Below are 26,740 nucleotides of genomic sequence, written 5' to 3' on the forward strand. Positions count from 1 at the left end.
ATTTCTATATATTTTTTTCTATAGATTTTTGAATACAAAAAATTTTTCAAAATGTAATTTCTATAGAAAATTTTGTAAACATTTTATGTTTGTACAAAAATTTTTAAAATTTTTATCTTATAGAAAATTTTGTCAAAATTTTATTTCTATAGAAAATTTTGTAAAAACTTCATTTCTATAAAAAATTTTGTAAAAATTTTATTTCTATAGAAAGTTCTTTCAATATTTTGTTTCTATATCGAATTTTGTCCAAATTTAATTTCTATATAAAATTTTATTTCTCTAGAAAATTTTGTCAAAATTCAATTTCTATAAAAAAAAAAAAATTTGTGAAAATTTAATTCCTACAAACAATTTTGTAAAAACTTTATTTCTATAGAAAATCTTCTCAAAATTTTATTTTTACCGAAATGTTTGTAAAAAATTTATTTCTATAAAAAATTTTGTCAAAAGTTTTCTTCAGTTCAGTTCAGTTTTCATATTCCCCTTTATTTATTTTACTTAATAATTACAATTCATTTAATGACATTTTATCACAGCAGATATTACAACAATTTTGTTAAAATTTTATTTCTAAAGAAACTTTTGTCAAATTATATTTCTATAAAAAATTGTACAAATTTTATTTCTCTAGGAAATTTTGTCAATATTTTATTTCCATAAAAAATTATGTGAAAACTTTATTTCAATATAAAAAATTTGTTAAATTTTTATTTCTATAGAAAATTTTGTCAAAATTTAATTTCTATAGGAAATTTTATGGAAATTTAATTTCAATAAAAAATTTTCTCAAAATAATATTCCTATAGAAAATTTTGTCAAATTTTTATTTCTATAGAATATCTTGTCAAAATTTTATTCCTATAAAAATTTTTATCAAATTTTATTTCTACAGAAAATTATTTTTTTTATTATTACATTTTATTTCTATAGGAAATTGTGTTAAAATTTTATTTCTATAGGAAATTATGTTAAAATTTCTTTTCTATATAAAATTTTGTGAAGGTTTTATTTCTATAAAAAATTTCTCTAATTTTATTTTTCTATAAAAAAATTTTTCAAATTTTTTTCTTATAAAAAAAATTTTGTCAACATTTTATTCCTTTAGATTATTTTGTGCAAATTTTATTATTATAGATAATTTTGTGCAAACTATGTTTCGATACAAACATTTTATGTTTTCTACAAAAATTTTTATAATTTTTATTTTAAATATTTTGTAAAAATTTTATTTCTATACAAAATTTTGTAAAAATTTTATTTCTATACAAAATTTTGTAAAAATTTTATTTCTATAGAAAGTTTTGTCAATATTTTGTTTCTATAGAAAATTTTGTCCAAATTTTATGTCTATATAAAATTTTATTTCTCTAGAAAATGTTGTCAAAATTCAATTTCTATAAAAAAAAATTCTCAAAATATTATTTGTATAGAAAATTTTGTGAAAATTTAATTCTTTTTCTTTATAGAACATTTTGTTAAAATTTTATTGCTAAAGAAAATTTTGTAAAAATTTTATTTCTATACAAAATTTTGTAAATTTTTTATTTCTATAGAAAGTTTTGTCAATATTTTGTTTCTATAGAAAATTTTGTGCAAATTTTATGTCTATATAAAATTTTAATTCTCTAGAAAATTTTGTTAAAATTCAATTTCTATAAAAAAAAAAAATTCTCAAAATATTATTTATATAGAAAATTTTGTGAAAATTTAATTCATATAAACAATTTTGTCAAAATTTTATTTCTATAGAAAATATTCTCAAATTTTTTTTACAGAAATTTCTGTCAAAATTTTATTTCTAAAGAAAATTTTATTTTTATCAAAGACTTTGTTAAAATTTCATTTCTAAAGAAACTTTTGTCAAATTTTATTTCTATAAAAAATTTTTTACAAAATTTTTTCTATAGGAAATTTTGTCAACATTTTGTTTCTATAAAAAATTGTGTGAAAACATTATTTCCATATAAAAAGTTTGTTAAACTTTTATTTCTATAGAAAATTTTATCCAAATTTAATTTCTATAAAAAATTCTCAAAATATTTTTTCTATAGAAAATTTTATGGAAATTTAATTTCAATAAACAATTTTATCAAAAATTTTATTTCTATAAAAAATTTCGTCAAATTTTATTTCTACAGAAAATTATGTCAAAATTTTTTTCTATAAAAAATTTCGTCAAATTTTATTTCTACAGAAAATTATGTCAAAATTTTATTTCTATAGAAAGTTTTCAATATTTTATTTCTATAGAAAATTTTGTTCAAATTTTATTTCTATCTAAAAATTTATTTCTCTAGAAAATTTTTTCAAAATTAAATTTCTATAAAAAGAATTCTCAAAATATTATTTAAATAGAAAATTTTGTGAAAATTTAATTCATATAAACAATTTTGTCAAAATTTAATTTCTATAGAAAATTTTGTCAAAATTTTTGTTTCTATAGAAAATCGTCTCAAAATTTCATTTTTACAGACATTTTTGTCAAAATTTCATTTCTATAGAAAATTGTGTCAAAATTGTATTTCTACAGAAAATTTCGTCAAGATTTTATTTCTATATAAAATTTTGTCAAAATTTATTTCTTTAAAAAATTAGGTCAAAATTTTATTTCTACAGAAAATTTTGTCAGAATTGTATTTCTATAAAAAATTTTGTCAACATTTTATTTCTTTTGATATTTTGTGCAAATTTTATTTCTACAGAAAATTTCCTCAAAATTCGATTTCGGAATTTTCTTAGAGAATTTAGTTGATATGAACTTTAATAAAAAATTGAAATTTATTTAATTTTTCTTTGTAAACACCTCAGCTTTTTAATATCGTATGATTTGTGTTCTCTTCCGTTTTTGTTTTGTTTAGTGTATAAAAACACAATCTAACGTTCATTGAATGCTTGATTGACATTGTGGCACCTAATGTCGATTTATGTCAAAGCACAAGGCTATGTGTCTCTTTGTAATTCGGCAGGAATAGAGATAATGGTAATGGTTGGTGGTGGTCCCTTGTGTAAAACATATTGGTCTTTTACGATCAGTGTTCCATTACAATTCGAATCTATTTTGATTGATTTTAACAGGGTGGTTTCGTTTTTTTTTTCCTTTGGCATATATTTCATTGTATTCCATTAAAATTTTAGTTTTATTGGTTTTAGTTTAATTTTTTTTGTTATTCTATCTATATACGTATTTTCTTTTTTACTTTTGGCTTCTAAGAGTTCTCTGATTTTTATATTTTACTTATTTGTATACAAAGTCCAATAAAAAAGAATTTCGGCTGCATGAATGATAGGAATAAAGAAAATAAAATTTAATATTATTGTCACAATATGAAAAACCTTTAAATGAGACCAGAAGTTTTAAGAATTTTGGGACTTATTGGCTTTTTAAAAAAGAGAAAAAATTATTTTTTTTTTTTTTTAATTTTTATTTTATCCCAAATATTTTGAAATTCAAATACGTTTGATTTTTCGTAGAATATTTTCGAATAATAAAAGTATTTTTTATCTCTTGGCCAGCATTCTATATTTTCTTAAATTCCGTTGTTTATTATCTCTAACAAAACGTGGCATTATTTTGTTTTGTTTGGATGTTAAGTATACTATCTCTGTCATTCTGTTTGTAACGCATAGAGATATTGATATGAGACCCCATCAAAGGTATAAATTCTTGTTGAAACTCTATGTCCATCCCCAAATGTCCGTCCACACACCAGTCTGTTAAGCAAATCAGGCTGAAATTCTGGCTTCTAGGGCCACATAAGTATGTATCGAGCGAAAGATATCTGTATCTAAATCTAAACCAAACTCAATAGGTTTCTATTCTGATCTAAAACAGAATCTTGTGCCAAATTTGAAGTCGATTGGACTAAAACTGCGAACTGAACTTTGATCACAAAAATGAGTACACAGACAGCTGGGCGGACAGACCGATATGGCTATATCGACTCGGTGACTGGTCGCGAGCAATATTGCTAAGGACACCATGGGCCTATCTCGTCTCCTTCTGGGTGTTGCAAACATGTGCACTAACTTATAATACCCTGTTCCACAGTGTGGCGCAGGGTATGAAAGGGGTCAATATTGTACACGCAATGAGAAACTACTTTGCTCTGGAACGAAATTGTACACCAATGAAATTTTTCCTTGTTATAAAGTATTTTCTTTAATAGAAAACAAATCTGAATTTTTGACAATCAAATCAACAATTATCTATTATAATTTTTTATTTCAGCTCAAACAAAATATTTTAAAGTCAAAAGAAACCCATGATGGTGGGTATATAAGAATCGGCTAGGCCGAAGTTTCGTCCAAGTATACATGTTCTTTGTTCGTTTTTTTTTTTTTTTTTTTTTTGGTGTAAGGAAAAACTTTACTTTTTTATGGTTGTTGATATTTCTACAACTGTTTTTCAATTTAAACTTTTTGGTAAAAAACAAACTCATACTCTCCAAGAGAAAAGAGGAAATAGAAAGAGGCAAAAAAAAAAACGCTCATAAACTTTTACGACCCAATGATACGGATAAATATGTTTATGTCAGGAAGTAGCCTTTTGAAACTCTAGTATGCAAAACTTCTATAACTAAAAAACATTTTCAATAATAGCAAGTAGATCGAAGGGATTGTATTGACGCTTTGGGATGAATTTATTTTGAATTTTTTTATTGACTTTTATTTTTTCTTTTGCTATTGAGGTAATGATTTCTAAATTTATGTATAAGAATCACGGTTGCCACTCGAAACCAAAATAATCTACCAAAAATTGGGAAAAAAATTTATCAAAAACCACCAAACAAAAAAATATTATTTTTCAAAATTTTATTCCTATAGAAATTTGTGTCAAAATTTTATTCCTACAAAAAAAATTGTTAATATTTTATTTCTATAAAAAATTTTATCAAAATTTAAATTTTCTATGGACAATTTGTGAAATTTTATTTCTATAAAAAAGTGTGTCAACATTTTATTTCTATAGAAAATTTTGCAAAATTTTATTTATAGAAAATTTGTTGAAAATTTTATTTCTATACAAAATTTATGAAAAGTTTATTCCTACAGAAATTTTATGAAAATTTTATTTCTATAGAGAATTTATGCAAATCTTATTTTTTATAAAAATTTTGTTAAAATTTTATTTCTATAGAAAGTCAAGTCAAAATTTTATTAACATTTTATTTCTATAGAAAATTTTATCAAAATTTTATTTCTATAGAAAATTTTATCAAAATTTTATTTCTATAGAAAAATTTTGTCAACATTTTATTTCTATAGAAAAATTTTGTCAACATTTTATTTCTATAGACAATTTGTGAAATTTTATTTCTCTAAAAAAGTGTGTCAAAACTTTATTTCTATCGAAAATTTTGCAATAGAAAATTAATTATAGAAAATTTGCTTAAAATGTTATTTCTACAGAAAATTTATGAAAATTTTATTTCTATAGAAAATTTTAAGAAAATTTTATTTCTATAGAAATCAAAATATTATTTCTATAAACAATTTTATCAAAAGTTTATTTCTATAGACAATTTGTGAAATTTTATTTCTATAAAAAATTGTGTCAAAATTTTATTTCTATAAAAAAGTGTGTCAAAATTTTATTTCTATCGAAAATTTTGCAATAATTTAATTATAGAAAATTTGCTTAAAATTTTATTTCTACAGAAAATTTATGAAAATTTTATTTCTATAGAAAATTTCGTGAAAATTTTATTTTTATAGAAAATTTTAACAAAATATTATTTTTATAAAAAATTTTGTCAAAAGTTTATTTCTATAGAAAATTTTGTCAAAAGTTTATTTCTATAGAAAATTTTCTCATAAATTTATTTCTATAGAAAATTTTTCAAAATATTATTTATAGCAAATTTGCTTAAAATTTTATTTCTATAGAAAATTTATGAACATTTTATTGCTTTGGAAAATTTTGTCAAAATTTTATTTCTATAGAAAGTCGAGTCAAAATTTTATTTCTATAGAAAATTTTATCAAAATTTTATTTCTATAGAAATTTTTATCAAAATTTTATTTCTATAGAAAATTTTATCAAAATTTCATTTCTATAGAAAATTTTATCAAAATCTAATTTCTATAGACAATTTGTGAAATTTTATTTCTATAAAAAAAGTGTGTCAAAATTTTATTTCTATCGAAAATTTTGCAATAAATTAATTATAGAAAATTTGCTTAAAATTTTATTTCTACAGAAATTTTATGAAAATTTTATTTCTACAGAGAATTTATGAAAATCCTATTTCTATAGAAAATTTTGTTAAAATTTTATATCTATAAAAAGTCGAGTCAAAATTTTATTTCTATAGAAAATGTTAGCAAAATTTTATTTCTATAGAAAATGTTATCAAAATTTTATTTCTATAGAAAAATTTTGTCAACATTTTATTTCTATAGACAATTTGTGAAATTTTATTTCTATAAAAAAGTGTGTCAAAATTTTATTTCTATCGAAAATTTTGCAATAAATTAATTATAGAAAATTTGCTTAAAATTTTATTTCTACAGAAAATTTATGAAAATTTTATTTCTATAGAAAATTTTGTGGAAATTTTATTTCTATAGAAAATTTTGCGAAAGTTTTATTTCTATAAAAAATTTTGTCAGAAGTTTATTTCTATAGAAAATTTTCTCATAAATTTATTTCTATAGAAAATTTTTTAAAATATTATTAATAGCAAATTTGATTAAAGTTTTATTTCTATAGAAAATTTTTGAACATTTTATTGCTTTGGAGAATTTTGTCAAAATTTTATTTCTATATAATATTTCCCAAAGTTTAATTCCTATAAGAAATTTTGTTAAAATTTTATTTCTATAAAAAATTTTCTCAAAATTTTATTTCTATAGAAAGTCGAGTCAAAATTTTATTTCTATAGAAAATTTTATCAAAATTTTATTTCTATAGAAATTTTTATCAAAATTTTATTTCTATAGAAAATTTTATCAAAATTTTATTTCTATAGACAATTTGTGAAATTTTATTTCTATAAAAAAAGTGTATAAAAATTTTATTTCTATCGAATATTTTGCAGTAAATTTATTATAGAAAATTTGCTTGAAATTTTATTTCTACAGAAAATTTATGAAAATTTTATTTCTATAGAAAATTTTGTGAAAATTTTATTTCTATAGAAAATTTTATCAAAATATTATTTCTATAAAAATTTTTGTCAAAAGTTTATTTCTATAAAAAATTTTGTCAAAAGTTTATTTCTATAGAAAATTTTTTCATAAATTTATTTCTATAGAAAATTTTTGAAAATATTATTTATAGCAAACTTGCTTAAAATTTTATTTCTATGGAAAATTTCTGAACATTTTATTGCTTTGGAAAATTTTGTCAAAATTTTATTTCTATATAATATTTCCCAAAGTTTAATTTCTATAAGAAATTTTGTTAAAATGTTATTTCTATAGAAAATTTTCTCAAAATGTTATTTCTATAGAAAAATTTGTCAACATTTTATTTCTATAGAAAAATTTTGTCAACAATAAATTTTCTATAGAAATAAAATTTTGTCAAAATTTTATTTCTATAGAAAATTTATGAACTTTTTATTGCTTTGGAAAATTTTGTCAAAATTTTATTTCTATATAATATTTCCCAAAGTTTAATTTCTATAAGAAAATTTGTTAAAATTTTATTTTTATAGAAAATTTTCTCAAAATTTTATTTCTACAGAAAAAGTTATCAAAATTTTATTTCTATAGAAAAATTTGTCAACATTTTATTTCTATAGAAAAATTTTGTCAACATTTTATTTCTATAGAAAATTTTGTCCAAATTTTTTTTCTATAGACCATTTGTAAAATTTTATTTCTATAAAAAATTGTCAACATTTTATTTCTATCGAAAATTTTGCAATAAATGAATTATAGAAAATCTGCTTAAAATTTTATTTCTATAGAAAATTATGAAAATTTTATTTGTATAGAAAATTTTGTGAAAATTTTTATATCTATAGAAAATTTTGTGAACATTTTATTTCTATAGAAATTTTTATCAAGATATTATTTCTATACAAATTTGTGTCAAAAGATTATTTCTATAGAAAATTTTGTAAAAAGTTTATTTCTATAGAAAATTTTCCCATAAATTTATTTCTATAGAAATTTTTTCAAAATATTATTTATAGCAAATTTGCTTAAAACTTTTTTCTATAGAAAATTTATGAACATTTTATTGCTTTGGAAAATTTTGTCAAAATTTTATTTCCATATAATATTTCCCAAAGTTTAATTTCTATAAGAAATTTTGTTAAAATTTTATTTCTATAGAAAATTTTCTCAAAATTTTATTTCTATAGAAAATTTTATCAAAATGTTATTTCTATAGAAAAATTTGTCAACATATTACCTCTATAGAAAAATTTTGTCAACATTTTATTTCTATAGAAAATTTTGTCAAAATTGTATTTCTATCGAAAATTTTGCAATAAATTAATTATAGAAAATTTTATTATACAGAAAATTTATGAAAATTTTATTTCTATAGAAAATTTTGTGAAATTTTATTTCTATATCAAAATATTATTCTATAAAAAAAATTGTCAAAAGGTTATTTCTATAGAAAATTTTCTCATAAATTTATTTCTATAGAAAATTTTTGAAAATATAATTTATGGCAAATTTGCTTAAAATTTTATTTCTATAGAAAATGTATAAACATTTTATTACTTTGGAAAATTTTGTCAAAATTTTATTTCTATATAATATTTCCCAAAGTTTAATTTCTATAAGAAATTTTGTTAAAATTTTATTTCTATAGAAAATTTTCTCAAAATTTTATTTCTATAGCAAATTTTCTCAAAGTCTTATTTCTTACTGATGTTCACTGATACCCACAGCTAAGTCAAAATTTTGTAAAAATGACATAAATTTTCCTATACCTCTAATAAATATCTATCGGTGGATCAATCATAAATGCATTTTTGGGAAATTGCCTAAAAATTTATAAATATTGCCTATATTTATACCCTGCGCCAAACTGTGCCCAAGAATTTTGTAGAAGTCTGACAAAATTAATTCCAAATCGGGTAATTTTTAAATATTTGATAATGGGAACATATACCTTTATATATCTATCGATCTCTCATTTACTGAAGAACTCAACTCATAAAGCAATTTAAATTATCAATATTACCGTATATAACAACAACATTTCATATTAAAACTGAATGTTAAGAATATCCCCCCCATTTGAAGTTATATGGTGGTTCATCTTACCATTCATACCCTCATTTAGATGTGAAGTGAAAATCGGAGATTTATTTGCTTTCACATGCCCAATGGCATGCATTACCTTCGTGTTGAAATGATAAATTATACTTTGATGAAATGTCAAATACGAGAAATACTCTCAAAGTAACCTCAAGTGATAATCAAATATTGACTGGTTTGAGTTGTGATGATCTATTTATTTATCATGGCCGAATGAGTTAAAAGCAATTTTTGGCCTTGTAACGAGGGTGGTGGTCCCCACATTACTCTGTGTTGGGAATATCATTGTAATGACCAGCCTTCAGGAAATTGGTGAAGGTTTAATGGTTCCATGAATTGATAGAAATGAATGTGACAATATTAATTATATTTTCAGGTGCTTTCGACATTTCCCAATAAACTGAAGTTAATTCATGACCATTTTTTTGGTTTCTGTTGAAGAGGAAAATGAGTGCGCTTTAATATCATATAAATGTATGGCATATTTGTATACCGTAGAGGTACTGCCGTTTCGTATTATAATGGGATGGGCAAAAATTAAGGTGAATTTTTAAAATTTATATTAGGTCGAAGATGGGCTATATTGCTCCAGGTTTTGATATAGTCCCCATATAAACCGAGCTCCCAATTTTACATCTTGGGTTTCTAGAAACCGTTGTGTTTTCCAATTAGCCTGAAATTGGAAATAAAGAGGTATTCTAGGACTATAAAGAGGTGTGCTGTAAATGTTGAGTATCGGTCCATGTTTTGGTATAGCCTTATATAGAACAATTTCCCGATTTCACTTCTTCGGTTCTAGAAACCGTTGTGTTTTCCTGAAATTAGTAATTTAGAGGTATTTTAGGACCATAAATAGGTGTGTCGAAAATGGTTGTATCGGTCTATGTTTTGGTATAGCCTCATATGTACCGATCTCTTGAAGTTACTTCTTGGACTTCTAGAATACGTAGTTTTTATCCAATTGGCCTGAAATTGGAAATCTAGAGGACCCATAGATATTGTGTATGGGAACACTCCAATTTGTGGTCTAGATTGCGTAGAGGAAGCACGCTTCAAAATAAACCCAGCCAACTGCACTCAAATCGATGATTTGATGGTGGCAAAGAAAAGAGAAATGTTTGTATGAATTTGTTTCGGCATAAGCCGGCTATCATAAACCTTTTTTCGGAAGGTTCAAGTGTGGTTCACCTTGGGTTTATTGAACTGCCTGAATTTATTCTCATAATTTGTTGATAGTTTTTCTGCAAGTCGAGGATGCTGATGAGGAATGTGGTAATTCCGAAACCTGCGTCCATCAATCCATCTTGCAGTCTATACGGCTTTGCCCAAATAACTTTGACAAACATTCTTTTCCTCTGTTGGTTAAGCTACACTTGTAGTTTAGTCAATGCATGGTTTTAAGCTGAAATAAAAAAACAACAACAATGCTTCTGTAGAAATTATATTTTTACTAAACTTTCTATTATAATACAACTTGCACGAAATTTTCTATAGAAATAAAATTTTGACACAATTTTCTATAGAAATCAAATTTTCACTAAATTTTCTATAAAAATAAAATTTTGACAAAATTTTCTATAGAAATAAAATTTTGAGAAAATTTTCTATAGAAATAAAATTTTGACTTAATTTTCTACAATAATACAATTTTCACAAAATTTTCTGTAGAAATACAATTTGGAAAAAATTTTCTATAGAAATAAAATTTAAAAAAAAATGTTCTATAACAACAAAATTTTGACAAAATTTTCTATAGAAATAAAATTTCGAGCAAATTTTCTACAGAAATAAATTTTTGACAAAATTTTCTATAGTAATAAAATTTTGACAAAATTTTCTATAGAAATAAAATTTTAACAAAATTTTCTATAGAAATAAAATTTTGAGAAAATGTTATTTCTATAGAAATACAATTTTGGAAAATTTTTCTATAGAAATAGAATTTTGACAAAATTTTCTATAGAAATAAAATGTTAACAAAATTTTCTATAGAAATAAAATTTTGATAAAATTTTCTACAGAAATAAAATTTTGACAAAATTTTCTATAGAAATAAAATTTTTACTAAATTTTCTATAGAAATAAAATTTTTACTAAATTTTCTACAATAATACAATGTGCACAAAATTTTCTATAGAAATAAAATTTCCAGCAAATTTTCTACAGAAATACATTTTTGACAAAATTTTCTATAGAAATACAATTTTGACAAAATTTTCAATAGAAATAAAATTTTGACAAAATTTTCTATAGAAATAAAATTTGACAAAATTTTCTATAGAAATTTTCTATAGAAATAACATTTTGGAAAATTTTTTATAGAAATTAAATTTTGACAAAATTTTCCATAGAAATAAAATTTTAACAAAATTTTCTATAGAAATAAAATTTTAACAAAATTTTCTATAGAAATAAAATTTTTACTAAATTTTCTACAATAATACAATTTGCACAAAAGTATCTCTAGAAATACACTTTGGAGACAATTTTCTATAGAAATAACATTTTAACAAAATTTTCTATAACAACAAAATTTTGACAAAATTTTCTATAGAAATAAAATTTTGATGAAATTTTCTATTGAAATAAAATTTCGAGCAAATTTTCTATAGAAATAAAATTTTGAAAAAATTTTCAATGGAAATAAAATTTTGACGAAATTTCCTATAGAAATAAAATTTTGACAGCATTTTCTAAAGAAACAAAATATTCTTTAGAAATAAAATTTTGACAAAATTTTCTATAGAAATAAAATTTTGAGAAAATGTTATTTCTATAGAAATACAATTTTGGAAAATTTTTCTATAGAAATAGAATTTTGACAAAATTTTCTATAGAAATAAAATGTTAACAAAATTTTCTATAGAAATAAAATTTTGACAAAATTTTCTACAGAAATAAAATTTTGACAAAATTTTCTATAGAAATAAAATTTTTACTAAATTTTCTACAATAATACAGTGTGCACAAAATTTTCTATAGAAATAAAATTTCCAGCAAATTTTCTACAGAAATACATTTTTGACAAAATTTTCTATAGAAATACAATTTTGACAAAATTTTCAATAGAAATAAAATTTTGACAAAATTTTCCATAGAAATAAAATTTTGAGAAAATTTTCCATAGAAATAAAATTTTGACAGCCCCTAGGATATAGGCGAAAGTTTAATGGGTCCATGAATTGATAGAAATGAATTTGACAATATTATTTATATTTTCAGGTTCTTTCATCATTTCCCAAAAATTTTCTATAGAAATAAAATTTTAAAAAAATGTTCTACAACAACAAAGTTTTCACAAAATTTTCTATAGAAATAAAATTTCGAGCAAATTTTCTACAGAAATACATTTTTGACAAAATTTTCTATAAAAATACAATTTTGACAAAATTTGCTATAGAAATAAAATTTTGACAAAATTTTCTATAGAAATAAAATTTTGGAAAATTTTTCTATAGAAATTGAATTTTGACAAAATTTTCCATAGAAATAAAATGTTAACAAAATTTTCTATAGAAATAAAATTTTAACAAAATTTTGTATAGAAATAAAATTTTAACAAAATTTTCTATAGAAATAAAATTTTTACTAAATTTTCTACAATAATACAATTTGCACAAAAGTATCTCTAGAAATACACTTTGGAGAAAATTTTCTATAGAAATAAAATTTTAACAAAATTTTCTATAACAACAAAATTTTGACAAAATTTTCTATAGAAATAAAATTGTGATAAAATTTTCTATTGAAATAAAATTTCGAGCAAATTTTCTATAGAAATAAAATTTTAACAAAATTTTCAATGGAAATAAAATGTTGACGAAATTTCCTGTAGAAATAAAATTTTGACAGCATTTTTTAAAGAAACAAAATATTCTTTAGAAATAAAATTTTGTCAAAATTTTCTATAGAAATAAAATTTTGACTAAATTTTCTACAGAAATAAAATTTTGACAAAATTTTCCATAGCAATAAAATTTTGACAGTCCCTAGGATATTGGCGAAAGTTTAATGGGTCCATGAATTGATAGAAATGAATTTGACAATATTATTTATATTTTCAGGTTCTTTCATCATTTCCCAAAAATTTTCTATAGAAATAAAATTTTAAAAAAATGTTCTACAACAACAAAGTTTTCACAAAATTTTCTATAGAAATAAAATTTCGAGCAAATTTTCTACAGAAATACATTTTTGACAAAATTTTCTATAAAAATACAATTTTGACAAAATTTGCTATAGAAATAAAATTTTGACAAAATTCTCTATAGAAATAAAATTTTTACTAAATTTTCTACAATAATACAATTTGCACAAAAGTTTCTCTAGAAATACAATTTGGAGAAAATTTTCTATAGAAATAAAATTTTAACAAAATGTTCTATAACATCAAAATATTGACAAAATTTTCTATAGAAATAAAGTTTCGAGCAAATTTTCTATAGAAATAAAATTTCGAGCAAATTTTCTATAGAAATAAAATTTTGACAAAGTTTCCTATAGAGATAAAATTTTTACGAAATTTCCTATAGAAGTAACATCGTTACAGCATTTTATAAAGAAAAAATTTTTTTTTGAAATAAAATTTAGACAAAATTTTCTATAGAAATAAAATTTTGACAAAATTTTCCATAGAAATAAAATTTTAACAAAATTTTGTAAAGAAATAAAATTTTGACAAAATTTTCTATAGAAATAAAATTTTTACTAAATTTTCTACAATAATACAATTTGCACAAAATTTTCTATAACAACAAAATTTTGATAAAATTTTCTATAGAAATAAAATTTCGAGCAAATTTTCTATAGAAATAAAATTTTGACAAAATTTTCTATAGAGATAAAATTTTGACGAAATTTCCTATAGAAATAACATTTTGACAGCATTTTCTAAAGAAAAAAAATTTTTAGAAATAGAATTTTTACAAAATTTTCTATAGAAATAAAATGTTAACAAAATTTTCTATAGAAATAGAATTTTTACAAAATTTTCTATAGAAATAAAATTTTGACAAAATTTTCTATAGAGATAAAATTTTGACGAAATTTCCTATAGAAATAACATTTTGACAGCATTTTCTAAAGAAAAAAATTTTTTTTAGAAATAAAATTTTGACAAAATTTTCTATAGAAATAAAATTTTTCTATAGAAATAAAATTTTGACAAAATTTTCCATAGAGATAAAATTTTAACAAAATTTCTTAAAGAAATAAAATTTTGACAAAATTGACTATAGAAATAAAGTTTGCAAAATTTCGATGGAAATAAAATTTTGACAAAATGTTCTATTTAAATTTTGACAAATTTTTTTGAGAAATAAATTTTTGAAGAAAATTTCGATATATGGATGTAGGTATAATGTCTTAAAATAAAATGGAATGTTCGAAATATTTCAAATAAATTGTTATGGTTGTGGGCATTAAAATGGATCGATTCAGTCCATCTAACATTCTAGAAAATATAGAATGATCTCCATAATTGGAAGTTGCGTTTCATTTACAGTCATACCAAACATTGATCGAATGAATAACACAATGGAAACTAATTTGCATAAAAAATTGTTTAGTTAAAAAAGTGAAGTGTTGTAAAAAAATTAATTTAGCCGGAGTCGTAGTCGAGCAACATGTAGACTCCGACTCTAGCAAAATTTTCAGATTCCAGCCCTGGTTAAAACAATAATAGATGTGTCAAATTTGGTTTATATCGGTAAGGGTTTTATATAATCCTTATATATTCGTTCTCCCGATTTAACTTCTTGATGGGATAGAAGGCTAACTGGTCATCCAAATTCCATGTAACTAGAAGTAAAATTTCCCAATTTTACATCTCGAGCTCATTCGACTAATGGGGGTAAAAATTTATAGAATTTCGATTTCAAATCATATAAAAATGATTGTTTCATTGGATTTTCTTAAACGCTTAGACAAGTACGATTCCTTTAAACACCAAACTAAACTGAACAATCTTCTTGAAAGTAACACGCTACGATGAAAATTTTTCAAAAGAAGCTTTTGTAGTTGATTAGTGGTAGTGGGTAACTAAGATTCTATCAGGCTGAATTTATTGGTATATATATATATATATACTTGTTATTACCGTTTTCCAAAATATTAAATTAATTAATTACAAGATATTAAATTAATTCATCACAACTAATTTATATAATAATGCTAAGTCAGACTTTTTATAAGAACAAATCTAAGGCATTTATTCTTATAAATTGACCAATACGTCAAGACTTTCAATCATTGCTCATGGTCAAAAAATGGCCTATATATCGTTGTGATATTTTCTTAAGCTTTGAATTTTTAAATTGATTGCAATGATTTGCGAGGAACCAAAAGTTCAAATTTTCATGTCTTTGTATCCCACCTCAAAATCATAGCCTGTCATGAATTCCTGATAAAAGCCCTCACATTGCCTTTGTTTCTGATGTGAGTCACCGAGAGTTCAACTGAATGAATGGCATTGAATCTATATAAGTGACGGACTTGGATTATTTATGGCAATATATCATTGGATCTGATGATTTATGTCACCAACCAATTGTCAATGAATCTTTCACTCTCATTCGTTCATTCATTCATTTTAGCAAAAGAGACTGAAAGACTATCACTTTAGGCATAAACCTACGACCATGGAGACCATAAAAATTTATGGCAGATTTTTACTTGATTAAAAAAAACACCTCTTTAGTTTTTGTCTCGCATTGAAGAGTGTCCACAATCGACCATCGACCAGAGAGTGACATAAACTTTATGGCTTTTCAATAATTAATAAAGTTCAACTTTATTTTTATGTGACTTCTTTGTTTGCTACTCCATGATTTTTTGTATTTTACTGTGCCCTCTGTTCACTGTTTGTAGCAATGATAAATTAACAATTCCCTATGGCAACCAACCGTCATTCATACGTATGATTAATATATCCAATTAATATTGATTATACGCAATTGTTTGATTATTATTTGGGTTTACCTTTTATTTTTATTTTTTTCGGATGATGTTTTTTTGCTGGACTATATTTTCTCTCACTGGCTTAATTATTAAATGGTATAATTTGATTAAATGTATAAAGATCTATCATATTATAAGAAGTCTTAGAAATGGTTTAATATCCCAGCAAAAAAAATTGGAAGTTCTTCCAAAGGCACAACTTTAAAAGCACTTCCGGAGGATGCACTCACAATGATGTTCTTTATTTTAACTACCCAAGATATTCTTTTAATTCAATTTTTTATAACTGAGTTTTTTCATACTTTTAATGGGAAATTTTAACTTTTTTTGTTTCAAAGAGTAAGAATAGGTTAAAAACAGAGTAAGAATTCATAAAATGGTAAAAATCATTTAAATTTTGTCGAAAAAAGTGCTAAATCCAATCTGAAAAAAATTGTGAATTTTTGAAAATATTTGAGGTCAAACGTTTCCGACAAGCATTAGAATCCATTAAAAATTATAAAAAATTATAAAATTATTTATTTGACAAAATATCACAGAATTGTTTAATTTACATCCAAAACATTGAATTCGGATCACACCTAAAGAAGTGATGCAAACTCAGTGCAACGGTTGGTGAAATGGAGGACTTCCGTCCTATGACAAGCCCATGTTAAATTCATCGCTTCTGCGTCAATTTTGCACCACTTCCGGATCCAAAAAGAACATTTTCATTACTTTTTTGGCGACGCTTTTTTTGCTGGGATGATAATAGTTAATATTATCCTGAGTTAAATAAATAAATGTTAAATATACACACACAAAAGTTTCTGATTCAATCACGAAATTAATTTTTATTCACCCCACCATAGGATGGGGGTATATTATTAACTTTGTCATTCCGTTTGTAACACATCGAAACACACCCCATAAAATATTAATATTCTGGGTCGTGGTGAAATTCTGTGTCGATCTAACCATGTCCCTACGTCCGTCTGTTGAAATCATGCTAACTTCCGAACGAAACAAGCTACCGACTTGAAACTTGGCGCAAGTAGTTGCTATTGATGTAGGTCGGATGGTATTGCAAATGGACCATATCAGTCCACTTTTACGTATAGCCCCCATATAAACGGACCCTCAGAGAAGCATAGTTCATCCGATCCGGCTGAAATTCGGTACATGATGTTGGTATATGGTCTCTAATAACCATGGAAAAATTGGTCCACATTGGTCCATACTTATATATAGCCCCCATATAAACCGATCCCCAAATTTGGCTTGCAAAGCCTCTAAGAGAAGCAAATTTCATCCGATCCGGCTGAAATTTGGTACATGATGTTAGTATATAGTCTCTAACAACCATGCAAAAATTGGTCCATATCGGTCCATATATATATATAGCCCCCATATAAACCGATCTCCAGATTTGGCTTGCGGAGCCTCTAAGAGAAGCAAATTTCATCCGATCAGGCTGAAATTTGGTACATGATGTTAGTATATGGTCTGTAATAACCATGCAAAAATTGGTCCAAATTGGTCCATACTTATATATAGCCCCCATATAAACCGATCCCCAAATTTGGCTTGCAAAGCCTCTAAGAGAAGCAAATTTCATCCGATCTGGCTGGAATTTGGAAAGTGGTATTGGTATATGGTCTATAATAACTGTGCAAAAATTTGTCCTCATCGGTCCATAATTATATATAGCTCCCATATAAACCATTCCCCAGATTTGACCTCCGGAGCATTTTGGAGTAGCAAAATTCACCCGATCCAGTTGAACGTTGGTACGTGGTGTTAGAATAATGAATATAACAACCATGCAAAAATTGGTTCATATCGGTCCATAATTATATATAGCCCCCATATAAACCGATGCCCAGATTTGGCTTGAGGAGACTCTAAGAGAAGCAAATTTCATCCGATCCGTCTAAAATTTGGTACATGATGTTAGTATATGGTCCCTAACAACCACGCAAAAATAGGCCCATATCGGTCCAAAATTATATATAACCCCCATATAAACCGATCCCCAGATTTGGCTTGCGGAGCCTCTTAGAGAAGCAAATTTCATCCGATCCCGCTGAAAATTGGTACATGATGTTAGTATATGGTCTCTAACAACCATGCCAAAATTGGTCCACATCGGTCCATAATTATATAAAGCCCCCATATAAACCGATCCCTATACGTAAATGTGGTCCGATATGGCACATTTGCAATACCATCCGACCTACATCAATAACAACTACTTGTGTCAAGTTTCAAGTTGAAAGCTTGTTTTGTTGGGAAGTTAGCGTGATTTCAACAGACGGACATACTTAAATCGACTCAGATTTTCTAACCCAACAATCTTATCGTTATCCTAAACAAACATATGCCGCTGCTTTTTACTTCAGTCTTCTTAGGAAAGAATATCATAAAACACAACGACACACAAGGCATGTAGCAGGTTTGTGTCATCTTGTATAAATCAATTGGGGACCTTAGAAACATAGTAGCCTCGGAAAAACATTAAAATAAGGGAAAACAAACCAAGTAATCTATGAAATCCTATATATGAATGTCAGTTTCGAAAATTTTTATTCACTTAAAAATTTGGAATATATTCAATGTGATTCACAAACTGAACAAAAAAAAGCTAGAAAAAAACCCGTCGCTTGAGAGGGAAACATTAATAGAAAAGATAAATATATAAAATATTATATTTGGAAAATTCTGATTGCGAACTACGGATATTACAATTGAAATAGACACAAATAAAAAAATAAAACAATTTTTGGTAACAAAATAAATGGTCATTGCTCAATCAAGATGCAATTCAGATCAGGGTTCCGGTAAGTCTATTAGTTGCATGACTATTCATCTTCTTAATGTCTCAATATATTTTGCCTTGGTAGGGAACTATTTGAAGTTGCAAGACGGTGTCGGTTTGACACCGTTAGCGGCGGTGCCCAGAACTGACCTACATAAATGGAATTACAAGCCGTTTAAATTCAAGAATTGAACAAAACATTTCCTTCGACTAACAATAGTTTTAATTCAATTCCAGTTTTTTTTTGTTCAGTTTGTGAATCACATTGAATATATTAAAAATTTTTAAGTGAATAAAAATTTTCCAAACTGACATTCATATATAGGATTTCATAGATTACTAGGTTTGTTTTCCCTTATTTTAATGTTTTTCCTAGGATACTATGTTTCTAAGGTCCCCAATTGATTTATACAAGATGACACAAACCTGCTACAGGCACTGATAAGAGAGACCACCCTAAGACAAGCAGATGCACCTAACATATGCTACCTCCAGTGGATAATGGCTAAAGTGCCCTTCATAATCGTTTTAGGGACATAATTATTTATCAGGAATATCAACGACTGTGATATTCCATGTTCAAGGCATATTTGTTTTGAAAAACCCTATACTAAGTTTTTTTACCACATGTTCTTTGAAAATTTCAAATAAATCGAATCAGCCGCTTTCGAATTTAACCAGGAACATACAAACAAACATAAGAAACCACGTAATGATTTTAGTTTTATAAAATTCAATATACAAATTTATTTTATTATTTATTCATATCACTCATCCCACACAATTGATTTGAAATTGTTTCATTTTTTTCGCGTAATGTGTTTGTTTAATTTATGATTGTGAACAAGGCAAACGTATGAATAATAGGTTTAGTATCATTCAACTGTACCACATACACATACACACTTATATGTATCATCATTTACCTAATACACTCGGTTACCCGTAGCGTATGAATGATATTTTCAATTCACGCACAATACTCATACGCTGCCATGTACCTTAAAATATTTTTGTGACTAAATGGGAGATAGTGAGCGAGAGAGATGGGGAGCAATAGAGGTGTCATTGAGAACACCTTCGATAGAGAGGAAAGATAATAATTTCATTTCCTATAACATAATTAATCGATAATTGAAATGAATTTCCTACCAGGCCAAAAACACATTAGAACTGTCAAAAAGAGATTCATTAGGCCTAGAGTATCTGTGTTGCTGTCGATGTTTGCAGCTATTATGCTGACTTTCTTTGTTTTCTTCATTCTAATTTCACTGAGGTTACCCATATTGACCTTGTTTTCCCCATTTGGCTGTGAACATAATTCACATGACACATATAGCAAGGCTCACAAAATAATATCAAAGGTAGTCATGTGTTAATTAGGGAGGTTCGGAAAATAATTTTGTCTACACACATAAACTATGAAAATTAAAAAAATTTGATGTTTTTTTATCAGGTCTTGTAGAAAAATTTTCCATTGACATTCTAAATAAAACTTTTATAGAAATTTTCTAGACGTTAGAAAGTCGGCATTTCCAACAAAATTTTCGAAGCGGTATGCTACTGCCCATAAAAGATAGAACGCTAACGATAGCGTCAAGCAAACAAGTTCGTGGTCGAAATGCGGCGTGTCTGTAGAATTCTACGAAAAATGAAAGATTTTTTCCGGTTTGATAAATTTATAGAATTCTTGAAGATTTGGTAGATTTTGCAATATATGTCTCCTCAAGTACGAGGTACTTACATTTTCTATAAACAAAAATTTTTCTATAGAAAAAACGTATGACAATATTTACTTTAGAAATAAAATTTTAAGATAATTTTCTGTAGAAATAAAATTTTGACATTTTCTAAAGAAATGAAAATTTGAAAAAAAAAATCTATAAAAATTTTGACAAATTTTTCTCAAAAAAAAAAAAAAACTATAACAAATAAAGTGTTGAAAAAAATTTCTAAAGAAATAAAATTTCGGAAAAATTTACTATCGAAATAAAATTTTCAAAAAATGTTCTATAGAAACAAAATTTTGAAAAAAGTTTTCTGTAGAAATAGAATTTTGACAAAAAAAATTATAGAAATAGAATTTTGATAAAAAAAAAATTATAAAAATAAAATTTTGACAAAATTTACTATAGAAATAAAATTTTCAAAAAATTTTCTATGGAAATAAAATGTTGAAGCAATTTTCTGTAGAAATAAAATTTTGACAATTTTTTTTATAGCAATAAAATTTTTACAAAATTTTCTATATAAATAAAATAGAAATAAAATACTGACAAAATTTACTATAGAAAAAAAATTTGGACGAAATTTCCTATGGAATATAATTTTGACAAAATTTTCTACAGAAATAAAATATAATAAAGAAATTTACGAAAAAAAAATTAAAAAAAAACTTAAATAAAACGTTGACAAAATTTACCATACAAATAAAATTAAAAAAAAAATCTGTAGGAATAAACTTTTTACAATTTTTTTTTATAGAAATAAAATTTTGACAAAATTTTCTCTAGAAATAAAATAGAAAAAAAACTTTGACAAATTTTCTACAGAAATAAAATTTACCAAAAAATTTAAGAAAAAAAAAATTTTTGAAAAAATTTACTATAGAAATAAAATTTTTAAAATTTTCTATAGAAATAAAAGTTTGAAAAAATTTTCTATTGAAATAAAATTTTGACTTAAATTTTTTTATAGAAATAAAATTTTGACAAAATTTTCTATAGAAATAAAATTTTGACAAAAATGTCTATGGAAATAAAATTGTAACAAAATTTTCTCCAGAAATAAAATTTTGACAAAACTTTCTATAAAAATAAAATTTTGACAAATTGTCTGTAGAAATAAAATTTTGACAAAATTTTCTATAGATATAAAATTTTGACAACATTTTCTCTAGAAATAAAATAGAAAAAAATACTGACAAATTTTTGTATTAAAAAAAAAACTTGGACAAAATCTTCTATGGAATATAATTTTCTACAGAAATAAAATTTAAGAAATTAAATTTGGAAAAATTTAGTATAGAAATAAAATTTTGTAAAAATTTTCTATCGAAATAAAATGTTGACTAAAATTTTTTGTAGAAATAAAATTTTGACAAAATTTTATATAGAATCAGAATTTTGACAAAATTGTCTATATAAATAAAATTCTGACAAAATTTACTCCAGAAATAAAATTTTTACAAAACTTTCTATAGAAATAAAACTTTGACAAAATTATCTACAGATCTAAAATTTTGACAACATTGTCTGTACAAATAAAATTTTGACAAAATTTTCTATAGATATAAAATGTTGACAAAAATGGAAAAAAAATTTAACAAAATTTTCTATGCATTGTTGTTGTTTTTTATTGCAGCTTAAAACCATACATTGAGTAAACTACAAGTGTAGCTTAACCAACAGAGGAAAAGAATGTTTGTCAAATTTATTTGGGCAAAGCCCTATAGACTGCAAGATGGTTGGATGGACGCACGTTTCGGAATTACCACATTCCTCATCAGCATCCTCTACTTGCAGCAAAACTATCAACCAGAATAAATTCAGGCAGTTCATTAAACCCAACAATAAACCACACTTGAACCTCCCGAAAAAAGGTTTTACATTGATAGCCGGCTTATGCCGAAATAAATTCAAAACAAACATAAATTATGACTAACTTTTCTATAGAAATAAAATTTTGAAAAAAAATTTTCACAGAAATAAAATTTTGACAAAATTTTCTAAAGAAATAAAATTTTGACCTAATTGGCTATCGAAATAAAATTTTGACAAAATTTTATACCATTTACCGTTAATCTATTGTTAGTAACATTTCGAATGGAATGTTACTAACCTTACCTACCTACGGCAATGAAAGACTTGAGTATTATTAAAACAATAGATTTTATAAGTATACCTGATATATCAAGAAAGCAAGCTAATAATTTGGAAAATTGACATCACACCGATTAAGATCACAGTATATTTATATAATCGTAATTTTTCCCAATCGTAATCTTTCTCAAATAATCGTTCTTTCCCAAAAATATGTTCAAACCCATTTAATTAATTATTGCATTTTTTTATTATTTTTCCCAGATTGGAATTACCTCATATTCATATAGACTTGTGTGTTCGTGAGTGTCATGTTATGCCATTTGTTGAGACTGTTTTGTGGGGGCTTTATACATATCTTTCTCATTGGCAGACAAATTAACTCGTTAATTAAAACGATTTGTTAAAATGAATGACAAAATGCCATGTAGCGACCAGGGCCTATATCAAATTGACAAATGTCTTTTTTTCTATGACAGACTTACGTTTACATACCTCCATAGAATACAAACTTGATTTACACAAGTCTAGTAAGATAATCACACAGAGGAAAGAAATAATATTACATTATTTTTTGTCATTAATTGCAAGGATATAAAAGTGTGGTGAAAAAGAATTAAAAATTTAAGGTATAAGAGCTTAGTAGGCATCAGGGAAATATATTAGATTTTTTAATACAATACGAAAAATATCATTTAGTAAGAGATGATTAAATAATTAAATGTAATAAATTTCATTATGGTCCATGTATTATTTTTGGAGGACGTTCGAGTGTGATTTTCAATGGGCGACGAAATGCTAAAATGCCATCTCCATCGATGGAGACGGCCCCCATAAGGTAAGTTATGCAAATTCAGTGTAACGGCTGTTGAAATGATGAAACCCCATCCTCTGACAAGCCCATGTTAAATTGATCGTTACAGCGAAAATTTTGCACCACTTTCAGAACCAAAAAGGACATTTTCATTATTTTTTTTTGGCGACTCTTTTTTCCGGGATTGGACAGTTCATATTCTATGGAATAGAAGGATATGCTCCAAGGCTACTAATCTCAGAATTAATTGAACCTTAAATAACCCTGGTAAATAAAACAGACTTCAACATAATCCGCTTCAATTCGAAATTTTACACAAGAGAATCCTAAATATGAATTCCTTTACACAGATGCTTCGAAACTGCTGTATCCTTTTTTATTATAAAGGCGCAAAATTTAGACTGGGCCCAAGAAAATTTCAAGAGAAAACTCCCCATGGACTCTGGCTAGCGAAGAAATTTTTCTATGGATGCAAAAAAATTTCCCTCTCCTCTTTGAAATTCGGCATATAAATTTAGAATTATATGTAGCCCCCTTTTAAAGCGATCCCAAGGTTTGATTTCTTGAGTCTCTTGAAAGGACCATTTTCTTCAGATCCAATTGGTTTTTTTTATATTGTTATCCACATAAATTCTTAATATTTTGATAACTTAGCAATAGTTCAAAACATGTAATTCGAAATGTCATCTTACCTAAAATAAAAATAAAATTTTTTTTATAAGAATTATGAAACAACTTATTAGAATTTAATATACCTATCTTCTCTATTTCATAAGAATATATAGAATATATATTCTATATATATATATATATATATATATATATATATATATATATATATATATATATATATATATATATATATATATATATATATATATATATATATATATATATATATATATATATATAGAGAGAGAGAGAGAGAGAGATACGTTAATTATTTTTGTGTCTACGCATTTTTGTTAATATTTATTTTTTTTTCCATTTATCATTATTTTTTTATTTTTATACCATCCAATATCAGATGGGGAATATATTAACATTATCATTCCCTTTGTAACACATCGAAATATTGGTCTATGACCCCATAAAATATCTAACAACCAATGGTATTTGAGTCTATGTAGAAATGTCCGCCCGTCTGTTGAAATCACGTTACCTCGAAGCAAACTATCGGAAAGCTATTGCCACTCTTGCCACAAATAATCTATCAAAAATCTACCTAATTTTACAAATCTTATTTGCAGATTTTGATTAAATTTATGTGGTTAATTTTTTGTTTCTATAGAAACTTTTGCCAAATTTTATTTCTATAGAAAATGTTCTCAAAATAATATTTCCATGGAAATTTTTCTCAATTTTTTTTTCTAAAGAAAATTTTGTTAAAATTTTATTCCTATTGAAAATTTCGTTAAAATTTTATATCTATAGAAAATTTTGTCAAAATTTTATTTCAATAGAAAATTTCGTCAAAATTTTATTTCTATAGAAAATTTTGTAAAAAATTTATTTCTACAGAAAATTTTGTGAAAATTTTATTTCTGTAGAAAATTTTGTGAAAATTTTATTTTCTATTGAAAATTTTGTTCAAATTTTATTTCTACAAAAAATTCTGTCAAAATGTTATTTCTAAAGAAAATTTTGCCAAAATTTTATTCCTATAAAAAAGTTTTGTCAACATTTTATTTCTAGTGAAAATTTTCCAAAACAAATTTTATTTTGTGAAAATTTTATTTCTGTAGAAAATTATGTTAATGTTATTTCTAAAGAAAATTTTATTCCTATAACAAAGTTTTGTCAAAATTTTATTTCTATAGAAACTTTTGCCAAACTTTATTTCTATAGAAAATTTTCTCAAAATCATATTTCTATAGAAATTTTTCTAAGATTTTTTTTCTATAAAAATTTTGTGAAAATATTATTTCTGTAGAATATTTTGTCAAAATTTTATTTCCATAGAAAAAATTGTCAAACTTTTATTTCTATAGAAAATTTTATTAAAATTTTATTTGTATAGACAATTTTGTCAAAATTTTATTTCTACAGGAAATTTTGTCAAAATTTTATTTCTATAGAAAAATTTGTCAAAATTTTATCTCTATAGAAAATGTTGTCAAAATAGAAATAAAATTCTGACAAAATTTTCTTTAAAAATAATATTTTGTCAAAATTTTATTTCTATAGAACATTTTGTCAAAATTTTATTTCTATAGAAAATTTTGTCATAATTTTATTTTTATAGAACATGTTATCAAAATTTTATTTCTGTAAAAATTTTTGTCAATACCTTAGGTTAGGTTATGTGGCAGCCCGATGTATCAGGCTCACTTAGACTATTCAGTCCATTGTGATACCACAGTGGTGAACTTCTCTCTTATCACTGAGTGCTGCCCGATTCCATGTTAAGCTCAATGACAAGGGACCTCCTTCGTATAGCCGAGTCCGAACGGCGTTCCACATTGCAGTGAAACCACTTAGAGAAGCTTTGAAACCCTCAGAAATGTCACCAACATTACTGAGGTGGGATAATCCACCGCTGAAAATTTTTTTTTTTGTGTTCGGTCGTAGCAGAAATCGAACCCACGACCTTGTGTATGCAAAGCGGGCATGCTAACCATTGCACCACGGTTGCTCCGTCAATACCTTATTCTTATAGAAAATTTTGTCAAAATTTTATTTCTGTAGAAAATTTTTTCAAAACTTTTTTCTATAGAAAATTTTGTCAAAATTTCTAAATTTTCTAAAGAAAATTTTGTCAAAACTTTATTTCTACAGAAAATTTTGTCAAAATTTTATTTCAATAGAAAATGTTGTCAAAGTTTTATTTGGGAACAAAAATTTTATTTCTAGAAAATTTTGTGAAAATTTTATCAATATTTTATTTCTATAGAAAATTTTGTGAAGATTTTTTTCTCTATAGAAATTGTTGTCCAAATTTTATTTCTGTAGAAAATTTTTTCAAAATTTTTTTTTACAGAAAACTTTGTCAAAATTTCTAAATTTCTAAAGAAAATTTTGTCAAAACTTTATTTCTATAGAAAATGTTGTCAAAATTTTATTTTTAGAAAATTTTGTGAAAATTTCATCAAAATTTTATTTCTATAGAAAATTTCGGCA

At 24.2% G+C, this 26,740-nt stretch overlaps 1 protein-coding gene and 1 long non-coding RNA gene across 2 annotated transcripts in view; one reads left to right on the plus strand and one right to left on the minus strand.

Annotated features, from left to right (window-relative positions):
• Positions 1-26,740, minus strand: part of rdo (leucine-rich repeat domain-containing protein reduced ocelli) — a 400,748-nt gene that overhangs the window by 138,751 nt on the left and 235,257 nt on the right. The window lies entirely within an intron of this gene.
• On the plus strand, positions 18,784-19,324 carry LOC142225038 (uncharacterized). Its single transcript, XR_012719209.1, has 2 exons — positions 18,784-19,007; positions 19,071-19,324. It is a non-coding gene; the product is annotated as an uncharacterized LOC142225038 (long non-coding RNA).

Source organism: Haematobia irritans, chromosome 2 (genome assembly GCF_050003625.1).
Source record: "Haematobia irritans isolate KBUSLIRL chromosome 2, ASM5000362v1, whole genome shotgun sequence".
Taxonomy (NCBI): domain Eukaryota; kingdom Metazoa; phylum Arthropoda; class Insecta; order Diptera; family Muscidae; genus Haematobia; species Haematobia irritans.